Source organism: Quercus robur, chromosome 5, assembly GCF_932294415.1.
Source record: "Quercus robur chromosome 5, dhQueRobu3.1, whole genome shotgun sequence".
NCBI classification, from domain to species: domain Eukaryota; kingdom Viridiplantae; phylum Streptophyta; class Magnoliopsida; order Fagales; family Fagaceae; genus Quercus; species Quercus robur.
The window spans coordinates 5666250-5689414 of record NC_065538.1 but is presented as its reverse complement, the minus strand read 5'-3'; the positions used below and the strand labels follow the sequence as shown (position 1 = coordinate 5689414).

The following is a 23165-nucleotide window of genomic DNA, read 5'->3' as shown; positions in this document are numbered from 1 at the left end:
GTACGTGCTTGCTGTGTATTTTTTGTCTTCTCTTTGTGACCTGCTGAAGCCTCTTTAATTTATAGAGAAGTTCTATCGTTACAGTCAAAAAATTTATAGAGAAGTTGAGAAACTGTGCCCATCTTTTTTTCTCAACTAACCAGTCAATGGGCGATTAACATCTTTCACGTATTCTTTTTTTTTTTTGGTTAAACAGGTACTTGATTAAACAGAAAAGCAACTACAAAAAGGCCACAGAGGCCAAAGAGTTGGCAACATGCCTATAATAATACAGACCATTCCTATCAGCTTCAAGCAATATATTTAAATCATCATAGGGAGAGGTATCAAACACAACAAAATTCTCCAACAAGGAACAACCCCTCTTAGCCAAAAGATCGGCGCATTTATTCGCCTCTCTAAACACATGTCCCACCCGAACCTGCCTGAACCTGGCCATGAGACACCTGCAATCACACAGTAAAGTGGTATAATTTCTATTAGGACAGTTTGTGTTTTGAAGCATTTCCACAATCACCTTGGCATCAAGTTCTATTTCCAGCTGACTTATTCCCAATTGAATGGCCAAATTCAGGCCATCACGCAGTGCCCACCACTCAGCCATGACATTAGTAGTATGCCCAATTGATCTTGAAAACCCCTTAACCCAGTCTCCATGGCAGTCCCTAATAACTCCTCCACCACCGGCCTTACCTGGGTTTCCACATGACGCTCCATCTGTGTTAAGCTTATGCCAACCACCTAATGGCTTAGTCCATCTGACAGGGATAGCAATTCTGGAAGCAGCTTGGCAGCTTTTACTCACACAGAAAAAATACTCCCTTGCTTGAACGATACACTCTTTATCCAACCTGGGATTCGGAATGGTGTTTTCAAAAACTACTTTATTCCTATTCTTCCATAGACACCAAACCACAAAAACAAACAAAATACTCCAAGGAACAGATGTATTGTGCCTAATTGTGCTTAAACAATTTATTTTAAGCCAAGTTTCCAAGTCTTCATTGAAGGAGGTTATGTGTGAGGCAGGTACACCCAATCTATACCACAGGGCCCGAGCAACTTCACACTCTCGAAGAAGGTGAACAATGGTTTCCTCATGCCGAATACACAATGGACAATTCTTACCACAATTTATGCCTCTTGCTGCCAGCACACTTTTAACAGGAATACTACCATGAAAACTTAGCCAAAGAAAGCTTATGATCCTTGGAAGTGCATCAAGTTTCCAAAGCCACTGCCCTTGAAACTGATTTTCACTTGCGCTATCTTCATTAGCTAGCTGGTAGGCCGAGTTTGTGGAAAAAACTCCATCTTTGGAGTATTTCCACATGATAAAATCAGTCCTATTTCCAAACAACTGAACTGGAACAACTTTAATCTTATTTTTTATTGAATTCGGCAACTCAAAGGAAAGGAGATCCCATCTCCATTCATTACCATGGCACAAGTCCGCCACTGTTAATCCTTGATCTCCTTGCCTTAAGGGTCCTTCTATCATGCCTCGGAGAGAATCACCATTAATCCAATTATCCAACCAAGCCTTGACCCCGTGGCCATTACCTATTCCCCAACAAATCCCTTTCATAAAAATGGGAAACCCCAAGCTGATAGCTTTCCAATTAGGTGATGAAGGCAGAATTTCCGGGTTCGTTGACCTCATTCTCAAAGAGGAGCAATACTTTTTAAGTAATACCTCAGCCCACGGAGCATTTTATTCATGGTACATCCTCCAATTCAATTTTGAAAGCAAGGCTATATTTTTTGCCCTGTCAGCTTGTATCCCTAAACCCCCTTCTTCTTTGGGCCTAACAATTTTGCTCCAACCCACCATGTGCATTCTCTTTTTTTCACTCGTGGAGCCCCATAGAAAATCCCGATTAACTTTATCTAATTTTTCACATATATGGACTGGTAAAGCCACCCCTTGCATCACATAATTTGGGACGGCTGACATCACAGACTTAATCAACACCGTCCGACCAGCAAAGGAGAGGTATTTAGCCTTCCACCCCGCCAATTTGCTCATAACCTTCTCCACTATAAATTTGTAAGGATTCCTCGCAGCCCCTCTATGCCTTATCGGGAAGCCCAGGTACTTCCCAATATCATGAGTCTCCCATATGCCCAATTTATCACAAACTTCCTCCTTCAAGCTTTCATTAACATTTGGAGAAAAGTATATACGGGACTTTTCTGAGCTAATTTTTTGCCGAGATTCTGCACAAAATTTCTCAAGCACTTCCAATATTGCTTCACAGGCAGCGAGGTCAACCTTGCAAAATAAAATGATATCATCTGCGAAAAGAAGGTGGGAGAAGCCCAAGTTTTCCTTGGAGGCCTTCAAAGGGGTCCAATATCCATCCACACATTTCTGCTCAATAAGGTGGCCTAAATACTCCATACACAAGATGAAGATGTACGGGGATAAGGGGTCTCCCTGTCTAATGCCCCTCGTAGGCTCAAAAGGCTCTAAGGCACCCCCATTCACCAAGATGGCTGTTCTAGGAGATGTAATGCAGCTCATTATAATCTTAAGGATTTTTGGGGGAAACTGAAAAGCTTGCAAAACTCTATGAATGAAGCTCCATTCCAATCTATCATAAGCTTTTTCTAAATCTAGCTTTATTGCCATAAAGCCTGTTCTTCCCTTTTTTTTATCCAAGGCATGGAAAAGTTCTTGAGCAATAAGAACATTATCTGTACCTCTTCGACCAGGCACAAAAGCAGTCTGCACAGGCGAGATCAAGTTACTAAGATAAGGTCTAATACGTGCCACAATGATCTTCGAAACCACTTTGTAAACTGAGTTACATAAGCTGATGGGCCTATAATTACTCAAGGATTCTGGATTTTGACATTTAGGAATCAATGAAATCAGTGTCTCATTTAGATAACTCGGCACCATTCCATGTTCAAAAATTCTTTTAATTTCCTCACAAATAGAGCTTCTAACCTCTAACCAGAAATGTTGGTAGAATCCCGCATGAAGGCTATCAGGTCCAGGAGCCTTAAAAGGCTTAAGGGCCCAAAGTCCAGATCTGATCTCCTCCATACTGAGTTCACAATCTATCTTTGCTCTATCCTCTGGTGTAAGAAAGTAGCATGCCATAACCCACTCTACAACTTTTCAATAATTTTATTATTATTTTTGTTATGCGGTCCCCACCTTTCGACCTTTATACCCTTTTATAGGTAAGGGCAGACTGGTTTTATAGATAGTCTTTGTTTTACTAGTTTTTGGACTCATGTGATTTTTTTTCTCAACACTATACAAAACAGGAAAGAACAACATCTTGAAGCACTATTAAAGCAGCAGGCATTTGTAAGTGGAATCACAATCAACTACATGTTCAGCAAAACTATAATCAGCTAAAGCTTTTTTACTTCAGAAAATCCATAATGACGAGCACAAGTTAGGCTCTAATGGACGAAGTTTCTATTGATGAAATGAAGACACAAGAAAAGTGGAAACAAATATATGATACCTTCGGCGACAAACATAATCCGTGTAATTGAGGACGTAGTTGAAAACTGCCTAATTCCATATCTTCGGTCTCACATTGATGCTGAAATGTGGAGAGATCTCTTGGAGTTAGACACAGTTGGCTGCACTTGTTTGAAGTTAAACTTGTTTTTAATTAATCTTTCATAAATAAGTGTGAGTTTCTTAAGTTAATGTAGTGGGAGGTTGATTGAAGTTATGTGTGGGATTTATGAATGTAAGAGTTAGAAAAAGAAATGTAGTGGGAGTTAAAGGTTGGATGGTGTACTATATAAACCCATTCATCCGTCAAGTTCTATGCAAGAGTTGAAGAGAAATACAAATCTTTAAAGAGTTCTAACTCTTCCCTCTCCACTCTCTCCCTTTATTTAATTTGTGAGTGTGAGTCTCTTATACACTAAGTAGTGTGTGAGTGTTTGTGAGAGTAAGTGAGGAAAGGTCTATCAGTATTTTGTTTTATTTCCAACAAACTTGTATTAGAGCCAATCGGTTCGTTGTAAGAATGACTATTGCTAATGGGATGGTGTTGTTCCAATTTCCTTGACTTACCAAACAAAACTTTGAAAATTGGAGTATCCAAATGAAGGCGTTGCTTGGATCCCAAGATGCGTGTGAGATTGTGAAGAAAGGTTATGTGGAGTCACAAGATGAAGAATCTTTGAGGCCAAACCAAAAGGAAGCCTTGCAAAAGGCTTGAAAGAAAGATCAATAGGCTCTTACATTGATCTATCTAGGTTTGGATGAAACTTTGTTCGAGAAAGTTGCAAATGCAATTTCATCCAAGCAAGCATGGAAGATTCTTAAAATCTCTCTAAAGGGAGTTGATAAAGTGAAAAAAGTTCGCCTTCAAACATTGAAAGGTGAGTTTGAAGGTTTGCATATGAAAGAATCTAAACATATTTCAGATTATTTTTCAAGGGTGTTGGCAATTGTAAATCAACTGAAGAGATATAGTGAGAACTTGGATGATGTCCGTGTGGTAGAAAAAAATCCTATGATCATTAACTTCTAAGTTTGACTATATCGTTGTGGAGGTTGAGGAATCAAAAGACTTGGAGTCAGTGACCATTGACCAGATCATGGGATCATTACAAGCCCATGAAGCAAGGCACAATAAGAAGAAGCAAGAGCCTTTGGAGCAAGTCCTACAAGCAAAGCTCACCTTGAATGAAAAGGTGGGAGCGAAAGTAGCCAAAGAGGCCAAGGACGTGGACGTGGTAGAGGGAGAGGATCTGGAGGAAGGAATGGTCAAAACTCTCCCAATTATGAAGAGAGGGGTCAAAGTTGATAGGCCAAGAATGTATTGACTCCTTGTGATAAATTAACCAATTAATTAGCTAAGTGAATTAATTAAGTTAATTAACATGCAATACACATGGTAGTATAAACAAATCACCAACTAAGTTAAATGCAGCAGAAAATAAAGTTGACACAGTGATTTGTTTACGAATGGGGAAAACCTCCAAGGCAAAAACCCCATCGGGTGAATTTAAGGTCACCACTCCCGAGAATCCACTACTATCACAACAAGCGATTACAAGTAAAGGAATCCCAGTACCTTATACCAACCTACAGTTGAACCCTTACCCTAATACACAATTGGACTTGTTCTGCAGTGACAATCTCTCATTTTCAATGCAGGGCTCCCAGTACGTGACTAACCAATCGATACACGGATCCAAGTACGTGACTAACACACCAACTTGAGAAGGATGTTGACTGCAAAGTTCTTCAGTTCATCAACACGATGAAGATCACAAAGCTCCTTGGTTACAAAACCCTACAGCGTACAAACGTAGCAGCTTCTTCAAGAGAAAGATGAACTAGGGCAAATTTTGTCTCCGGTCACAATTTGCTTGAACAAAACCTTTGCATCAAGTTTCATCGACTGAGATGGCCCTTAAAATAATCATTATATATATTTAGGGTTGTGAGAAAAGAAAGCCTAAACACCTACACATAGATATGCGTGAAATCATATTTGAAAAAATAATTTTCGTAATTCTCGATAGATAGGTTATCTATTGAGCAGCTGTCGAGCATCGGGCTAAAATTGCCTTTTAAACCTCGATAGATACAATCTATCGATCTTTAAAATACAACACTTCTTCACTTGTTTCTTGAACAAATTTGCATGGCTTTAACTCTTGACTTGAATAACATGTTTCTTGAAGACTTACACCATCCTAGATCTACCCAATTACAAGTAAAGTGTGTTTTGTCAAAGGATTAGCCAATTCTAAATGACATATGTTCTTAACATGATTCACATATGTCCTAACAATCTCTCCCTTTGGCAATCTGTGACAAAATCACAATAAACAAATGAACATATAAGAGAAGTCATAAATCATTCAACTCATACTCACTTGTTGAATACAATAAAATCTACCCTAACGTAAACTCTTGAAAAACTTTGCAAGAAGAGAGTTCATAGCATGGAAGACAACAACCAGTATTTATGAAACACTTTAAACAAAACTCATAATGGCATTTTAGTGTGAAACAGAAATAAAAGATTGCATACAATAATTAAGAAGCATATGCATAAAGAGAGAAAAGAAACAACACATGGAAAGATAGGTGAAAGAATGTAATAACAAAGAAAAGAAAAGATAAAATACAATGTAAGAACAAAAATGAGTACAAGGTTTGCTATCGCAGTGTAAGAACAATGTATCTAAAATAGAAAGAAAAGAAAAGATAAAATACTTTTTTTTTTTTTTGAGAATGAAAAGATAAAATACATAAGTCCTCACTACATCCCTCAAAAGATAAACACTCTCCCTAACAAAAATGTCCTATACTAACTCTCCCCCTAAGTACATGACTACTCTTATACCCAAAACTACTTCCCTATTTTGTCACATATGACAAAGAGTAAGTCACTGAGAAGCAGTCATCTCATCGTCACCAGAAGAGCTAGCATCCTCATCCTCATCAGCATCAACATCACTATTGGAGTCACCATCATTGTCCTCGTCCTCAGAAGCCTCTAAAGAAGGGAAGGGAGACTCTACGAAGCCACCAAGGGGAGCCTGTCGTCGTGCAATACGACCGACGCGGGTGTTCACCTGATACAACTTAGTAGTGAGTGTATCAAAGCGAGCATCCATGCGCTGAAGATGCGCCATGGCTGCCTCAAAGGTCACACCACCCGCAGAAGAAGAAGGAGTGGATGTGGATGGAACGAAAGAAGTTGGAGGAGTCATCGTCTCGATCTGTGGCCACTTCGGTCGAAGCTGGGCCTTGCTCCATCTAACAGTTGCCACACAAATGGCACACATAATGGAGAAGTGAGGAGACTCGGGATAGGAGATAAACGCATGGCGAAGAATCCGCGTGATAGTCGAAGGGAAAATAAACTTATCACAGGTTGCCGTATCCTTATAAACATCTATAAGGGAAAGTATGAAGTGAAAGGGAAAGTCTATGGAAAGCATCTTAAGGATAGATAACAAAAAGCAAGCACGAGGCTCAGTAATCGAATTATAGTGAGACAAGGGATGTAGAACAAATGTCATCACCATATTCAGGAACCTCGGACCTTTTACAAAGCCCGACCATGAGGTGTTTTGACGTTCACCCAATGATGAAGGCGTCTCACAAAATAGAGACATGAGTTTATCTTTAGACACAGTCTTAAGACGATGATAGCTGGGGTAATTAGGATGTGATACCCTCGGAACATGTAGCACCTTGGATATAAAATCCGGAGTGACTACTATACGCATACCTCGAACGCAAGTGAAGAAATGAGATACGGAGTAATCAAATCCGTGCATATTGGAGTAAAACCCCTACTGTAGATGAAAGTGGGTAAGTCAGTATCGGAAAAGTCTGAAAGGACGACTTGGCATTCTGAATGAATGTCGCATCGAGAAAAGTTCTCCAAAAAGTCTTGATGGGCTTTATCATCATGGAACCTGACATGGTAAGGAGTAGGATCAGAAGAAGATGATGCCCTGGAACGAAGAGGGTTTCGGGACGGAGTAGACTCGCTTTTTGATGCCATGAGCAAACTAACTAAAAGAAAGAGAGATAGATATAGAGAAAGAGACAAGCTGAAAAGTACCAAACAAAATCAATATCAATAAAAAGGAAAAGAATGGTACGTATACATGAAAAATGCATGAACATGTGACATGCAACAATAAAAACATTATGGGCTCAGCCCAATACAATCCTACTAACACAAAAGATTTCAACATAGAAAACACACATTTATAATGCATGAAACATTGTGAAAATGCAAATGTGATGCATTGCATGAGCATATAGGATCATTTAAACAAAACCCATTCTAAAAATTTCACAAAAGCTTCATCAATTTTGAAAAATCCCAAAAAAATTTCAAAAACCCCAAAAGTTAGGTTAGAATGTATGAAATGCATGATTAATGAGAGAAAAGAGATCTTACCAGTGAGAAAATGCAAGGATTAGGCCGAAATCCAAGTGGGGAAGATGAAGAGTTTGAGTGAGAAGTGTTTGGGAGAGAAAGAGAGAGAGAGAGGTTTTTCTGTCGAGAGAAATCAAATAGAAATGAGAGAAATTCGCGCTGAAGCTATATATAGAAAAACACGAATCTCGATGGATCGAGAGCTGTTGAGTAGTAATTCTCGACAGATGTATCTGTCGAGGTGTTATCGAGAGCTATCCACAGCAAAGAGACCTCGATGGATCGAACTACTATCAAGCATTTATTGAGTAGACAAAAACTTTCTCAATGGATCGAGAATCTGTCAAGAAGCTATCGAGACAAATTCTCAAAAACTTCGATGGATCGAGATTGCGATAACTTCTATCGAGAAAGGAAGATCAAAGAGCTCGATAGATAGCTTAGCTGTCGAGAGGTGTCGAGAAGCTGTCGAGATGTGCAAAAACAGTTTTTCAAAGAAGAGAAAAACACAGAAATGAATGCAATCAAGCATGCTACTTAACCAAAGATCCAATCAACATTTTAAACTCTCAAAAACATCTCTCAATAAGAAAAATGCCAAGCATTTAGATCCACAACACACACACACACACACACAAAAAAATTCTAACCAATTCTATATTTCAAAAACAAGTCAAAACAGTTTAGTGAGCATACATTAACACATGCATTCCTTGTGATAGCCAAATCACATTGTACCTGCACATGTATCAAAAGCAGCAAAGAATTTGCGTGTTGTGTGTGAAAAACATCACAAGATTGCATAAGTGTCTACATGTTATGATGATTTGAGATATGAGAAAATTAATTTAACTCACACACAATCATAACTGCTTGATAGGGACTATCACCTTTGAGGTACATCCTATAACTCCCACATCTCCTAGAAGACACGCTTGCAATCATATATAAAACATTTTGATTCTTTTTGCTTTTATTTTCTTTGCATATTTTTCTTTTGTTAAGCATATCATGCATGGGCATATAAGAGAGAGAAAAGAAATATCTAATTATATTAAGCTTTTGACATTGCACTTTTACTATGCCGAAGCATATAGATGTCATTTCATGATTGGCGGGCAACAGTGGTGAGATGGTTATTTATGCCTTTCTCTTAGGATTTTCTAGTCCTTCCTGTCAAAAAGAGTGATACGAGTATTAAGTACAAGAGATTATTTAATCTTACTCATTACAAACACGAGCCACAAAGCTCACTTGTTTAATTGTGCATAGAGATGCTCATCTAAGTTATAAAAAATCAAAGTTTAGAAAACTTTGTTTCAATGGCCATCCAAGGTACAGAAGTACCAATGTACACAAAACACACTGTTTTTGTATTTTTCTGATTTTTCAATTTTTTTTATTTATGAAAAAAATAAAGCAAAACTGAAAATAGACAAATAAAAACATGTTAAACAAAGCAAAGCATAAAAACTAGACTGACTTAAAACAAAAAAGCAAAACACACAAGTAATGCATAATCAAAAGAGAGGGGCAGAGAGAGAGAGAAGTGACTAAATCACTTAGATCATTTTTCCTTCCACACCTTGGAAGAACCTTTTCGTTTGGCAAACCCTTGATCCAGCGGTGAGGGAGAATAATTGAAACCGTTCAAGTTTGAAAGGAATATGAGGCCTTTGAGAAGATCTCCAAGAGAAGCAAAAAATGATGGAAACTGAATTAGGTTTCCCAATGAGATCATACTATTGCTCTGTTGAGTGGCTAACCACTTATAGCAATTAGGTCAAGTATGTCCAGTCACTCCATAGTGATGACAAAGATGTTGCTTCTTCTGTTTAGGCTTTTGGTTATTGCCCTTCCCAGCCCTAGGGTTTTTAGTCTCTTTCTTATTAAGCATAGGGGGTGCTCCTAAGATAGATTTACCCTTGTCTATGTTCTCACTAGCTAAAGCAATTTTGACATCATTGTTCTCAAATTCAACATTATTAGTAGGAGAAACAAACACAGTAGTACTAGAAGAAGCAATATTAGAAGAAGAGAAATCGTACCCCAAACCTGTTCAATCAGAAGCAGATTTTTGAAAGCTGAGCATTTCATTAAGCTTTTCACTTGAAGTCCTCTCCAACTGAACTTTGACTTGAAACAGCTCCACTTCAAGCTTCTTGGTCTTCTTAGCCAAGAAATTGTTCTCAAATCTCAGTGCTCCAATGGTCTGATTAGCTTCATCAAACTTTATGGAGATTTCTTCTCGTTTGAGCTCCACATCACTGAGCATCTTGGTGGCCAACCTATATAATTTCTCATGCTTTTCTGAGACCTTGTACAATTTTTCATAGGCTGTGTGAATGTCATTTTGTTCATTCATCTTCTTAAACTTAGACTCCACCAAATCCTCTTCTTCATCAATCCCTTTAGTAGGATTTACAGTGGCAGTGAAGGCATTCAAGTTTCCATCATCCTCATTATCCGAATCATCCTCAGGCTTGGTGTCACTCAAGGTAGAAGCAAGTGCCTTACTTTTTCCAATGGTTTTGAGATATGTTGGGCACTCTTGTTTTATGTGTCCAAAGCCTTGACATCCGAAGCACTTTGGTCCAGAAGGAATAGTGTACTGACCACCATCCTTACTATCCTTCTTTCCTTTGTTTTGGTTCTTAAGCTGAGACGAATTGGATTGCTTGCGGTCTTTGTCAAATCCTTTAGCATTGGAATTATTCATAAAATTTTTGAACTGCCTTGTGATATAAGATTTCGTCTTAGAATCTTCATCATTTGAAGGCTTATCGGTATCCCTGCTTTTGGCCTTTAGTGCCCTGCACTTGCTCTTACTTGATTTCTCGATCATAGACAAACCCAATTCATAGGTTTGCAAATTGCCAACCAACTCTGTCAAAGGAATTTTACCAATATCCTTCAATTCCTCAATAGCGGTGATCTTGGCATGAAATCTCTCTGGAAGAGATCTGAGCACCTTTCCCCAAGATTAAAGGCTGAGTTCACTATTTCCTTGAGCTTGGCATAGAACTCATCGAACAACTCATCCTCCTCTATCTTAATCTCTTCAAAGCTTATGGTAAGCCTCTGAAGCTTTGAGTCCTTGCCAGCCTTGGTTCCTTCATAGGTTGTCTAGAGGATGGTCTATGCTTCCTTTGCAATTTCAGTAGAGGATATCTTCTTAAACTTCTCATTCGTGACTGCATTGAATAAAACATTCAATACTCTACTGTTGAAGTTTGTTGCTTTGATCTTTGCATCATCTTAATCAACCGGCGCTTTCTTTGGCTTGTCCTGCCTATCTCCACAGCTTGCCACACTTTTTCATTTAAAGACTGTAAGAAAGCTCTCATGCGTTCTTTCCAGTATGCATAGTTAGTGCCATCAAATAAAGGAGGTATAATTAACGATTGTCCTCTATCCATGACAATAGGGGTCAATGGATCACACAGCAAGGATTAATCCTAATCAAAGTGTGCCCACTCTGATACCACTTGATAGGCCAAGATTGTATTGACCCCTTATGATAAATTAATCAATTAATTAGCCAAGTGAATTAATTAAGTTAATTAATATGCAATATGCGTGGTAGCACAAACAAATCACCAATTAAGTTAAATGCAGTGGAAAATAAACTTGACATGGTGATTTGTTTACAAATGGGGAAAATCTCCAAGGCAAAAATCCCACTGGGTGAATTTAAGGTCACCACTCCCAAGAATCCACTATTATCACAACAAGCGGTTACAAGTAAAGGAATCCCAGTACCTTATACCAACCTACAGTTGAACCCTTACCCCAATACATAATTAAACTTGTTCTGTAATGACAATCTCTCATTTTCAATGCACAGCTCCCAGTACGTGACTAACCAATCGATGCACGGATCCAAGTACGTGACTAACACACCAACTTGAGAAGGATGTTGGCTGCAAAGTTCTTCAATTCATCAACACAATGAAGATCATGAAGCTCCTTGGTTACAAAACCCTACACCGTACAAACGTAGCAGCTTCTTCAAGAGAAAGATGAACTAGGGCAAATTTCGTCTTCGGTCACAATCTGCTTAAACAAAACCTTTGCATCAAGTTTCATCAACTAAGACGGCCCTTAAAATAATCCTTATATATGTTTAGGGTTGTGAGAAAAGAAAGCCTAAAGACATACACATGGATATGTGTGAAATCATATCTGAAAAACTGATTTTCGTAATTCTCGATAGATAGGTTATCTGTTGAGCAGCTGTCGAGCATCGGGCTAAAATTTCCATTTAAACCTCGATAGATACAATTTGTTGAGCTATCTGTCGAGCTTTAAAATACAACACTTCTTCACTTGTTTCTTGAACAGATTTGCATGGCTTTAACTCTTGACTTAAACAACATGTTTCTTGAAAACTTAAACTATCCTAAATCTACCCAATTACAAGTAAAATGCGTTTTTTTTTTCTTCAAAGGATTAGCCAATTCTAAATGACATATGTTCTTAACATGATTCACAAATGTCCTAACAAAATTTCACAATCCATAAGAGATCGTGGAAGAGGAATTTTCTCAAGACCATATAGAAGAAGGTATGATAAGTCTAATATGAAATGTTATAGTTGTCAAAAGTTTGGGCATTATGCTTCTGAATGTAAAAATGACGCTAAAACTATTGAGGAGAAAGCTAATTATGTTGAAGATAAGAATGAAGAAGTGGAGCCGACTTTGTTGTTGGCATACAAAGGAGAAGACAGAGAAGAAAATGGTGCCTGGTATCTTGACTCTGGTGCTAGTAACCATATGTGTGGGAATAAAATGATGTTCATGGAGATTGATGAATCAATGGTCAGGAATGTTACCTTTGGTGTCTCATCCAAAGTTTCAGTGAAGGGGATAGGTAAAATTCTTACCTGTTTAAAGAATGGAGATCATCAATTTATTTCTCATGCATTTATCATGTTCCCGAAGTATTGAATAATTATAAACCTATTATTTCCTAATTGGGTCCCAAATAATATTATTACTAATATTATCAATCCAAATAGCAATAACACACAAGAACACAAATATTTACTTGGAAAACTCTTTCTTTTTAAATAGAAAAACCACAGGACAAACTCTGAATCAATTTTATTATTATCAAATCAATTACAATATCTTTGTATATGTCTCACACCTAAAGAAAAATATCTCTTGTTTTTCTTTGCTCTCACACACACTAATTATTTATCTCAAAAGTGGCAATACTTTGTTCTCTCCTATCTAACTTTCTTCTCTTCATCTTTCGCTTTTCCACGTAGCTCTCCTTTGCTATCTTCTCGAAGGTGGCAACACTTTACTCTCTCCTCTCTAGCTTCCTTCTCTTCTTCTTTCTCTTTCCCACATAGCTCTCATTAGCTATCTTTTTCTATGTGACACCTCTTTCTTTGGCACTTTGCAACATCTAACAAATTATCCTCGTTGTCTTTCTCCTTGCGTTATCTCCCAAGCAATTTTTTTTTCTCTTTTGGTTTCGTGCTCTATATTCTCTCTCCGTATAGGGAGGATCCTTGGGCCAAAACCCTTAAATTCTTTGTAGTATTGTCTATTTATAAGACTCTTTTTATATTCCCTCTTGGATAAGGAATACATTACTTCTTTAACAAGGAATAAACTTTCCTTCCACACCAAAGAATGATTTCTCCTTTTGAACCTAGGAAACCCAAATTAATTTTCCATTCTTCAATTAGGAATTTGAGGCAAGTTCCCAAAAATATATTGTTGGGTATATATCAAATGTGAGTAAAATCATGCACATTGAATAATAAAGAGAAAAATGAGTGGTTAATATAACCTAATCAAGCACATACCCATTGGACTTAGGCCTTTTAGGTTAAAGTATGTCTCTGTATATTATATTAATTATTCAAAAAAGCTCTCCAAGATATTTATTCCTCAACACATATACATCAATGAACCTCTTACTTACTCGAACCATAAAATGCTAGCACGCAATATTTGAAGGGCAAAGATTTTTTATAAACTAAGTTGTAGCAACTCTTGTAAAATTTTCATGTGTCAATGCCTCAAATAGACTCCATTTGGTGAAAAATTCAATCTTGACAAGGAAAAACATAAGTCTGGACAGGTGTCTATTTGAGATATTGACATGTGTGCATTTTTACAGGAGTTGTTATAACTTAGTTTGCAACAAATCATATATTATATGTTTTCCATTCTTTTTTTTTTTTAATTTTTTTTTATATAAATTTGGGACGAAGGTTCTCTACAAATCTTTGAGAAAGTTCCGCAACATTCAAAAAACTTGTACAAAATTGACTATGATATAAAATGCCAACATGCAATATTCGAATGGAATAATTTAGCGTAAGTTGCAAGGAATGGAGTTGTCTATTTTTTTTTTTTTTTTCCTTTTTTTTTAGTTTTTTAAATTTATTATTATTATTTTTTTTTTGGATGAAGGTTCTCTACTAATCTTTGAGAAATTTCCGCAACATTCAAGAAACTTGGTCAAATTTGACTATGATTCTCAATTGAATTTAGCAAAGGAGTATAACTTGTATAAGAACCAAGCAGTATATATTGACTATGTTGGTTTGAAAGTAGATGGTGTACCCAGAATATTTTGATCACCTTCCAATTTTTTTTTTTCCATAATTTGTCAACTTTTAGGGGTCTGCTTTGGTGGGACTGGAAATGGGGGAAGAGGGAGTGGCCACAACCATTTGTTGTTTAGGATTCAGCAAATTGTAATTAACTAACTAACAGAGAGCTTTATTACTTCCAAAAATCCTTAATGGCCAGTACAAGCTCCGGCTCCGCTGATGAGATCCAACTGACAAAGGAGTTGTCTTCGGTGCAAATGGACCACGTTTCAATTGATGCTGAAATGAAGAAAGATTTCCTCGAGGCAGACATAGCTGACAGCCCTTTGGTGATGATCACAAACAAGAATTATGTATTGTACATGGAAGAGAGAGGTGGGAGCTCCCTGGAGCTACAATCCGATTCTTTCATTTATGAAAAACCGCAAAAGGCTGAGTTTTACATGGAGAGAGATCTCTTGGAGGAGTCAGGCACAGCTGAAAAAGGTGCGAGCTCCACGTTGCTACAGCTCAATTTTATGAATCATGATGAATATATGCCTTCTTGCGTTGATGTTAATGCTCGGATGGATAGAGATCAAGGTATCCGCGAGTCAGTCATAGTTGATGAAAGCCCTTCAGTGATGGCTACAAACATGAATCCTGAATTGTACAAGGCTGTAAAAGGTGGGAACATTGCTTACATCCAAGAAATAGTACGACAAGCCCCAAGTTAAATACAATCCTTCATGTTGCGGCAAGCTCTGGCCATGATGAGCTTGTAAAAGTGATCCTCCAGACCAAAGGGTGCCAAGAACTTGTCAGAAAAAAGAATTCCACTGACAACCTTGCTCTACATGTTGCTGCAAGTGTTGGGCCTCTGCCTATAGTTAAACTTTTGCTCCCATCTTACCAGCAGTCGGAAGAATCTCGTTATTTTGGACTACTGAGGGAGCAAAACACGGAGGGGAATACTGCACTGCATGTGGCTTTGATAAACAAATACCAAAATGTGGACTCGAAAATGAAAAGAAAGTATCATGAGGTGGCTAGTTTCTTGGTTGAGATGGATCCAGAAGTGTCCTATTTTCAGGTTAACGAGGAAAACAATTCTCCTTTACATATGGTGGCCGAGGCTGGAGATGTCGAACTTTTGAAGCTCATGATGAATAAACTCACTCGCCTACTATATGTGGCTGGAAAAGCAATTGTTCACGCTGCCATTTATGGTGCCTTTACTACAAAGAACTTAGGTAATTTTCTTACTTCATTTTGACCTTTTTTATTTATATTTTTTAATTTCAAATAATATATATCCCTTATAAAGAGAGGGAATGAGGGTTGGAATCTATGTTTCTTTATATTAACCACATCTTATTTATATATAGAAAATTCATACTTTTGAATTTTGGTAATCTTTATCGGTTACGGTTCTTAAATACTCATATAAACATATAGGTAATGGGGTAGTCTAATGGTTTGAGGTCTGGAATGAATTTTACATCCAAACATCCTAGGTTCAATTCCTACTATTTCGCTTAAATTACCATGATACATGGTTCTGACGGTGAAATCATGTATCTGTAATTTACTCTCCAGAATGAGTTTAAATGACCTTGCCTTGGTTAGCTTCACATCATCAAAATAAAAGATACTTATGCAAACATAATGCAAGACACTCAAAATACTGTGACTAATGGTGTCTCTGCCCAACCCAATTTATTTAAGGCGACTTTTGGATGTTTTGGCTATGCATCCTCCGCTTGAATGATAAGTTGTAAGCCTTTGCATTCACTGTTGTTATGGCATTTTATAATCTCAAGTTGGGGAGATAACACTTTGGGGAGCTTCATTGGGTAGTTAATATAGTATATAGGGACACAATTTGACCCAAAAGATTTAAGTTTATGGGTTATATTAAGCACTCTCTCTTGTTATACTTATTCAACACTACAAAAAAATAAGGCTATAGCCGCATTTGCAAAACGCAGCTATAGCCTATAAAAAACGCAGCTATAGCCTATAGTTGCGTTTTTATGGCTGCGTTTGCAAACACAGCCTATGCAGCGAGGCTATAGCCCCTTGCAGGGACCTGGAGCTGCGTTTTTAAAAACGCAGCCCAAATCGGCGTCTGTAGCTGCGTTTCAGCCATCCTAGAGCCGCGTTTTTTTACAACCCCAGATGCGGGACCTATAGCTGCGTTTTCTTCAAAAACGCAACTATAGGTGCAACATAGAGCTGCGTTTCAAATGCAGCCCAAAAGATATCTATAGCCGCGTTTATTTTGTCCTAGAGCCGCGTTTTTTAAACTCCCAGGTGAGGGACCTATAGCTATAGATGCAACATAGAGCTGCGTTTGAAATGCAGCTATAGCCAGGGTTCTACACAGTGCATTGGTTCGGGACCTATAGCTGCGTTTTTGTAGAAAACGCGGCTATAGGTCAGCTTGGGCTGCGTTTTATGTCTAAAGCGCGGCTATACTATGTGTTAGAGCCGCGTTTCAAACGCAGCTGTAGGGTTTTTTTTTTTTTTTTTTTAATATTTTTTTTCTTCCTAAGATTACTGTCCAATACAAAACTTGTAATTCCACATACACATTCCTGCCAACACTCAAATGCAACAATACTGAACCAACAAAACAAATTGCATATATGAAATCATTAATTACCAAAATATCAACAAAACAAATTGCATATTTGATACTATATAGTATCAAACCATTACCAAAATATTAATTACATAAACGATAGTTTTACATAAACAAAACAATTAAGTTCGTTGCCAAAAGATTAATTACATATCCAAATAATTACATATAAAATAAAAGTTCCCAACAAACTTTGGTTTTTACATGCAGAGATGAACTTCAAATGAGAAAAGGACCCAACTATAATTAATCAAGGAGGTGGGGGTTTTACAAGCAGCCTAAGAATTTCTTATGGGTAGTGAAGTCTATTTCTTGTGTGGACATATCCTGGCACTAACTCATGCAACACACACAAAAAAAAAAAAAAAAAAAAATACAGTCAGACAACTTGCCCTGCATGTCAAGATGACTTACAAGTATTGCAGATTTAAAAGCTGACCAAGTTGTGGAACCAGTTGATCAGAAAGATTTGCAGTAGCCAATTCACAATAACCAAATCAAGCTATTAAATTCTTAACCTGTATATAGAAAAAGAGATGGAACATAAGTAACATACAAGGTTAATTAAACAAAATCAGAAAACATTCTTCAACAGTCGCATAAATCCATACTTCCTATTTAGAGATGGAAAATAGGCCTCATACATCTAAGATGATAAAATAGGCCTCATAGATTAAAAAAAAATAATAATAATAATACTAAATTGAAAATGATAGCACTAATTAACTAAATTTGATGGGAATTTGTGAAGGTCTAGGACTGAATAAAATTTGCCATGAATATAAGATTTTGGGTGACATTTTAACAACTATAAACAACATTGATTAGACACTTTTTTTTCTCTCTTTCTTTGTCTAGGCATCACGCCTAACATGCTGCATGCTTATTCATACATGCATTATTGTTTCCAACTAAGTAATACATTACCCTTATCTACAAGTTCCTGATCTTACACTTAGGTGGGGTTTGGACTTATTATTTTGCACTTATCTTTTGGTCTCATAATTAAGCCTGATTATTCTGACACATCGTATAATTAAGCCTGATTATTCAGTCAGTGTAGTATGACACATCGTATAATTACAAGAAAGAATGGTCCAAGGTATTGATTAGAAGATTTGAGCCCGGAACTTTATGGATTACATGAAGCAGAGAACCATTAATTAGACCAATCACTTGGTCTTGGTCAATAGAAGCTTATAGCTGTAAAAATTTTCTTGGCCACATAACAAAGTATACATGCTTAAATTGACGATGAAATTTTCTTTAAACTTTACCTGTTTTAGAGTCTCCAACAAGGTTCCGGACTTCTAATCTGCAATGCACATATTGGAGCTTTGATGGTACTGATCAGTTCTGCCAAGAAAGTAAAGAATATTAAAATTTCAGTTAATTTTGGATAGTCATATGCAAGAGGGTGAACTTCAAAGATAAGGGCTAGATGGAGAGTGAAAGATTACTTGCATGGCAATGCACGAAGATGAAGACGTGGACGTGTTCTTTCTTTTTTAAAATTTTTATGTAAAGCTTATCTCTCTAACATTGTTGACTACAATGATAAAGGAAACAAAAGCATGAGAATGGGTAGCGATTAGGACAGGGAAAGATCACTTTGCTGGGCTAGAAAAGGAAAAACTAGTTAAAGCGACTAGGACAGGCTAAACAATTTGAAGAAATAAAGAAGTTGTGAAATAAAGGAGTTGCAAAAGAAACTAGCTAGCCCTCCTAATTGTAACTTAAAGAAGAAAAAACATAGATTCTACCTATTTAAGATAGCATGTGCCTGTCTAGCTACTTAGTGACATATGAAAGAAAGAGAAGTAACCTTTATATAAAAAAGAGAGGGACAGATAGAGAGACTGCGTGTATGAGTGTAGTCCAGAATGACTGGAGGGAGATATTTTACCGGCCAAAAAGCGACTTAATCATTAGGGTAATATTTATTGCACACAAATTATTATACATAATTTTACACACATCTAATTTTTAAATTAAAATTGACTCTGAAGTCACAATTTCAATTCAAAATGAAATGCATATAAAATTATGTAATAGTTTATGTATAATAAACAAAACTCTAATCATTATATCACAATTGGTGTGTAAAGTCAAAAGAAAGTGAGTGGGGATTAAAAGCCTACGCCTAAGAGAAGAACACGCGGCTCATGGTACTATCACAAAACAATTTCTCCTTTTATGTACATTTGTGCATATACACATATGGAGGCATGAATAAAACAAAAACGTTGTGTCTGCAAGATTAAAACATGTTCAAGAAGGAAATGGCCATGAAATTAAGAAGGGTCCACAGTATTGTGGAAAAAAAAGGTTCTCTTAAGTGAAAGGGAAACCCATCATCTTAGAAGATAGGACTTCTAATGATGCAAACTGTCCTTCGCATATTCTTTCCGCAATTTTATATTCCAAAAGCTCTTAACTCATTGAGATATTCAAGTTATTTGCTTTACCCACCACTAATGTCCCTTTTTAACTCGATTCATTATATTAGGACTAGAGAATTATCGCACTCCTAATGTGAAAAACAAACATAGTTTGGCCAAAAATAACCGTTTATCACAATCAAGGAAGGAGTATCTTTTAGCTATTGAAAAGAAAAAAAAAAATTTAACACTTTCAGAATTACAATCACAAACATAATTCTTCTATTTTTTGAGTAAATTTTAATAATTGACATCCATCATAATTTGGAATTGCTATATTTTTCAATCACAAAAATTCTTAAGAGTGTGATGAATGTTATGGGTGTGTGTGAAATAAGAATGCCATTCCAATAAAGAATGATCTTAAGCTGCTTGTGTTTGAACTTGCAACATTGTCCTGGAATGGCAAGGAAGAACCAAAAAAATAATGAACTTTATGGAGAAAATTACTTACAAACTCAGTTTCTAAGTTCAACTTCCAAAGTTGCTAGATATTTGAGAAGTTTAAAAAATGCAAGGATTTGGCTACTAATTCAGTTCAGAGGACTAAAAAATCTTGCTCAACAAAAGGACAGTAATAGAGCTATCAAAAAAGAACCGAAGTTAAAACAAACACAAACCCCAAACAATTTTGCAACCATCTAATAAGCTTTCTATAAAAAAAAAAAAACAAAACAAATTTGCAACTATTAGATAAAATAAAAAATGCAGAAAAATTCAACAGACGCAATACCCATCAAAATCATCAACAATTTAAAAAAGAAAAGGCAATACCTCAAATTGCCTTGCGTTCGAGGGCTCAGGTGACTACTCAAAATCCAAGATCTCTTCCTTCGGCACTACTGCTTTCTCAGCATTAGGATTCGGGGAAACCTATAGAATATCAAGCATGTGATTATGTGAAATTACAAATGCATTCAACTATCTCTAAGGACCAAAATTATCACAAAAACTTAGACACATACGATGTCGAGAAAAAACAAACACGGCAATCTTGAAAACAATTTTTAGCAATCCACTAAGCAACCAAATCAGCCTGCAAACAAAACAAATAGTTTCATTAAAGAAAGAATCATCAAACACATAGTTTCATTGTTCGTGTTTGCTATTTAACAAATCTAAAGACGAATACAGTGTCACGTCATTTAAAATCACCTATCATTCCTTATCTAGGTTTAAATGGCGTAGTTAACTTTTTTTTCCTCTCTCATTTAATCCTTAGCTACAATAAATATTTTAATAAAACCACACAAAGTAGTTTTTCTTATGCTTTCAAAAAATACAAAGATATTATGGATTTTTTTTTTTTTTTGGGAATTTGGAACTCATTAATTTGCCAAAAACGACGGCGTATAAGCAAAAATTACTACATCAGTAGAAGACGTTGGAACCAATTTAAAAGAGAATATTACCAAAAAAAAAAAAAAAAATTACGACAATCAAAAATAGTACTAAAAAAAGAATAGTATAGAGAAGGAAATTACAAGAAGGCAAGACGGTGCGTTTGGTATTTTGGATAGCGATTTCGACGAGATCGGGATTGATAGACGCCAAACCGTCAGGCTCCTGTAGCTTTCTTTCTAGAAACTTCGCCAATGCCGCTGCCTTGTTCGTCCTCAACGGTCCTCCTGGGTGCGCCAACCTTCAATTCAAAATCAATTTCCACTATCAATACCAAAAACAAAATGCCTAGAAGAAGTAAAGCAAAGAGGGTAATAAGGTCAAAGAAAAACCAAAAAAGGGTACGTACTAGTACCTGGGTTGGGAACGGTGAGAAGAAGAAGGTAAAGAAGGGAGAGGTGCAAACAACTGAGCCAATGGTCTTGCACAAACGTACATTCATACACACACACACAAAACAACAGTAAACCCGAAGCCCCTCAAAACCCCAGATTAAACCCCAAATCAAACCCTCACCTTGCAACGAATCTCTGAAATCTTGGCCACTCGGAGCCCAGGAACCAGTTCAACAACTCGAACTCTGCACAGTAGGTTCTTCGCGGTCAAGCTCTCTGAGCGTGGGTCCAAGCAACAAAGTCAGAGGCCAACTGGGTCACCCTGCATTGTTGAGATTGCGGACTGTGGGTTGAGATCGAGCACGACGGCGAGAGGTTCAGAGCACGGCGACGAGATTACCAGGAGCTAGGTTGAGAAGCTGAGTGTTTTTCAATTTAGGGATTGATTGGGTTGAAATTTTAGGGGTTTTTTGAATTTATAGGAAGGCTATAGCTGCGGCATAAATGAGTCTGGAGCTGTGTTTAAATAAACGCAGCTCTACCACATATTAGAGCTGCGTTCTTCTAAACGCAGCTTTGACATGTCTAGAGCTGCGTTTAGAACAACGCAGCTCTATAAGTTTTGAAGCTGCGTTTGTTAAACGCAGCTCTCAGATATATTGAAAAAAATAAAAATAAAAATCCCAGGTTGGAACTAAAGCTGCGTTTTTGAAAACGTAGCTTCAATCCTACCCAGCTAAACGCAGCTCGAACATCCAAAAATGCAGCTTCAGAGCTGGTCTATAGCTGGGTTTAATAAACACAGCTCAAACAGCATCCTGAAGCTGCGTTTAAAGAAAACGCAGCTCAAAATTCGACCCTAAAGCTGTGTTTTTAGAAAATGCAGCTCAAAAACGCAGCTTAAATTACCGATTTTAGTAGTGCAATATAAGACTTTACTCACATGTGTTTTCCTAACAAATTTTCTCGCACGTGTGAGTCTCTACCTCTTTGTGGGTTTTGACTCCTACTAGCTCTCATATTGCCTATGTGTTTTTTCCATCACCACTAGCATGTCATCCACAGGCCTTTAGTACGCATCAATGGGAATCATGTGTCAATCATGCACACTCATCTATGAGAACTAGCCCACACATTCTTATCCATGAGATCTGCAAGCTTTACAGTGATCTAGTATCATTGATAATACTTCTTTGTTGGGCTTTTTTTAGGCATGCTCTATCCCCGCTAGGGAGGGACCTTGAACACCTCTCTACCTTCACTACACGCCACTTGAGCTTTGATGCCATTTGTTGTAGAGATAGTCTCTTTGGGAGCCTTCTTGAGTAGTTAATATAACATATAGAAACACCACTTGACCCAAAAGACTTAAGCCAATGAGTTTGGGCCTAACTGTGCTATATTAACTACTTTATCTTGTTATTCTTATTTAATATGAGACTTTACTCACACGTGTATTCTCAACATCTTATTTATTGGTCCTCAAAGAAACTACATCCATTGTTCTCTCTTGAATTAAATCTGAATATAAAGACTTAGCTGACTATTAAGATTGCTTGGATTCGATCATTGCTCTACGGACTTAATGTTAACCTCCCTTATGCTCCTATTCTATGTTGTAAATATTTTAGACATTTATCTTTATGCTAATCCTATCTTTCATTTCCATCTTTCATGCACCCTCTTCTCGAGTCCAGCAATTAGCTTTTAGGGATTTGTTAGGTTCTGTGTCCAAAGTCAATTTTGATTGTACCTCATGCCAATTAGGAAAACAACCAGATTTGCCTTTCAATATTAGTGAATCTATCTCTAATGGTATTTTTGAGTTAATTCATTCTGATGTTTGGGGACCGTCCCTTGTTACTAGTATTGGTG

At 37.1% G+C, this 23165-nt stretch overlaps 1 long non-coding RNA gene across 1 annotated transcript; it reads right to left on the bottom strand.

Moving 5' to 3' along the window:
- Positions 1–17235: 17235 nt before the first annotated feature.
- On the bottom strand, positions 17236–20609 carry LOC126724919 (uncharacterized). Its single transcript, XR_007655189.1, has 4 exons — positions 20520–20609; positions 20329–20427; positions 18391–18469; positions 17236–17631 (listed from the first exon to the last, which is right to left on the bottom strand). It is a non-coding gene; the product is annotated as an uncharacterized LOC126724919 (long non-coding RNA).
- Between the last annotated feature and the right edge of the window lie 2556 nt (positions 20610–23165).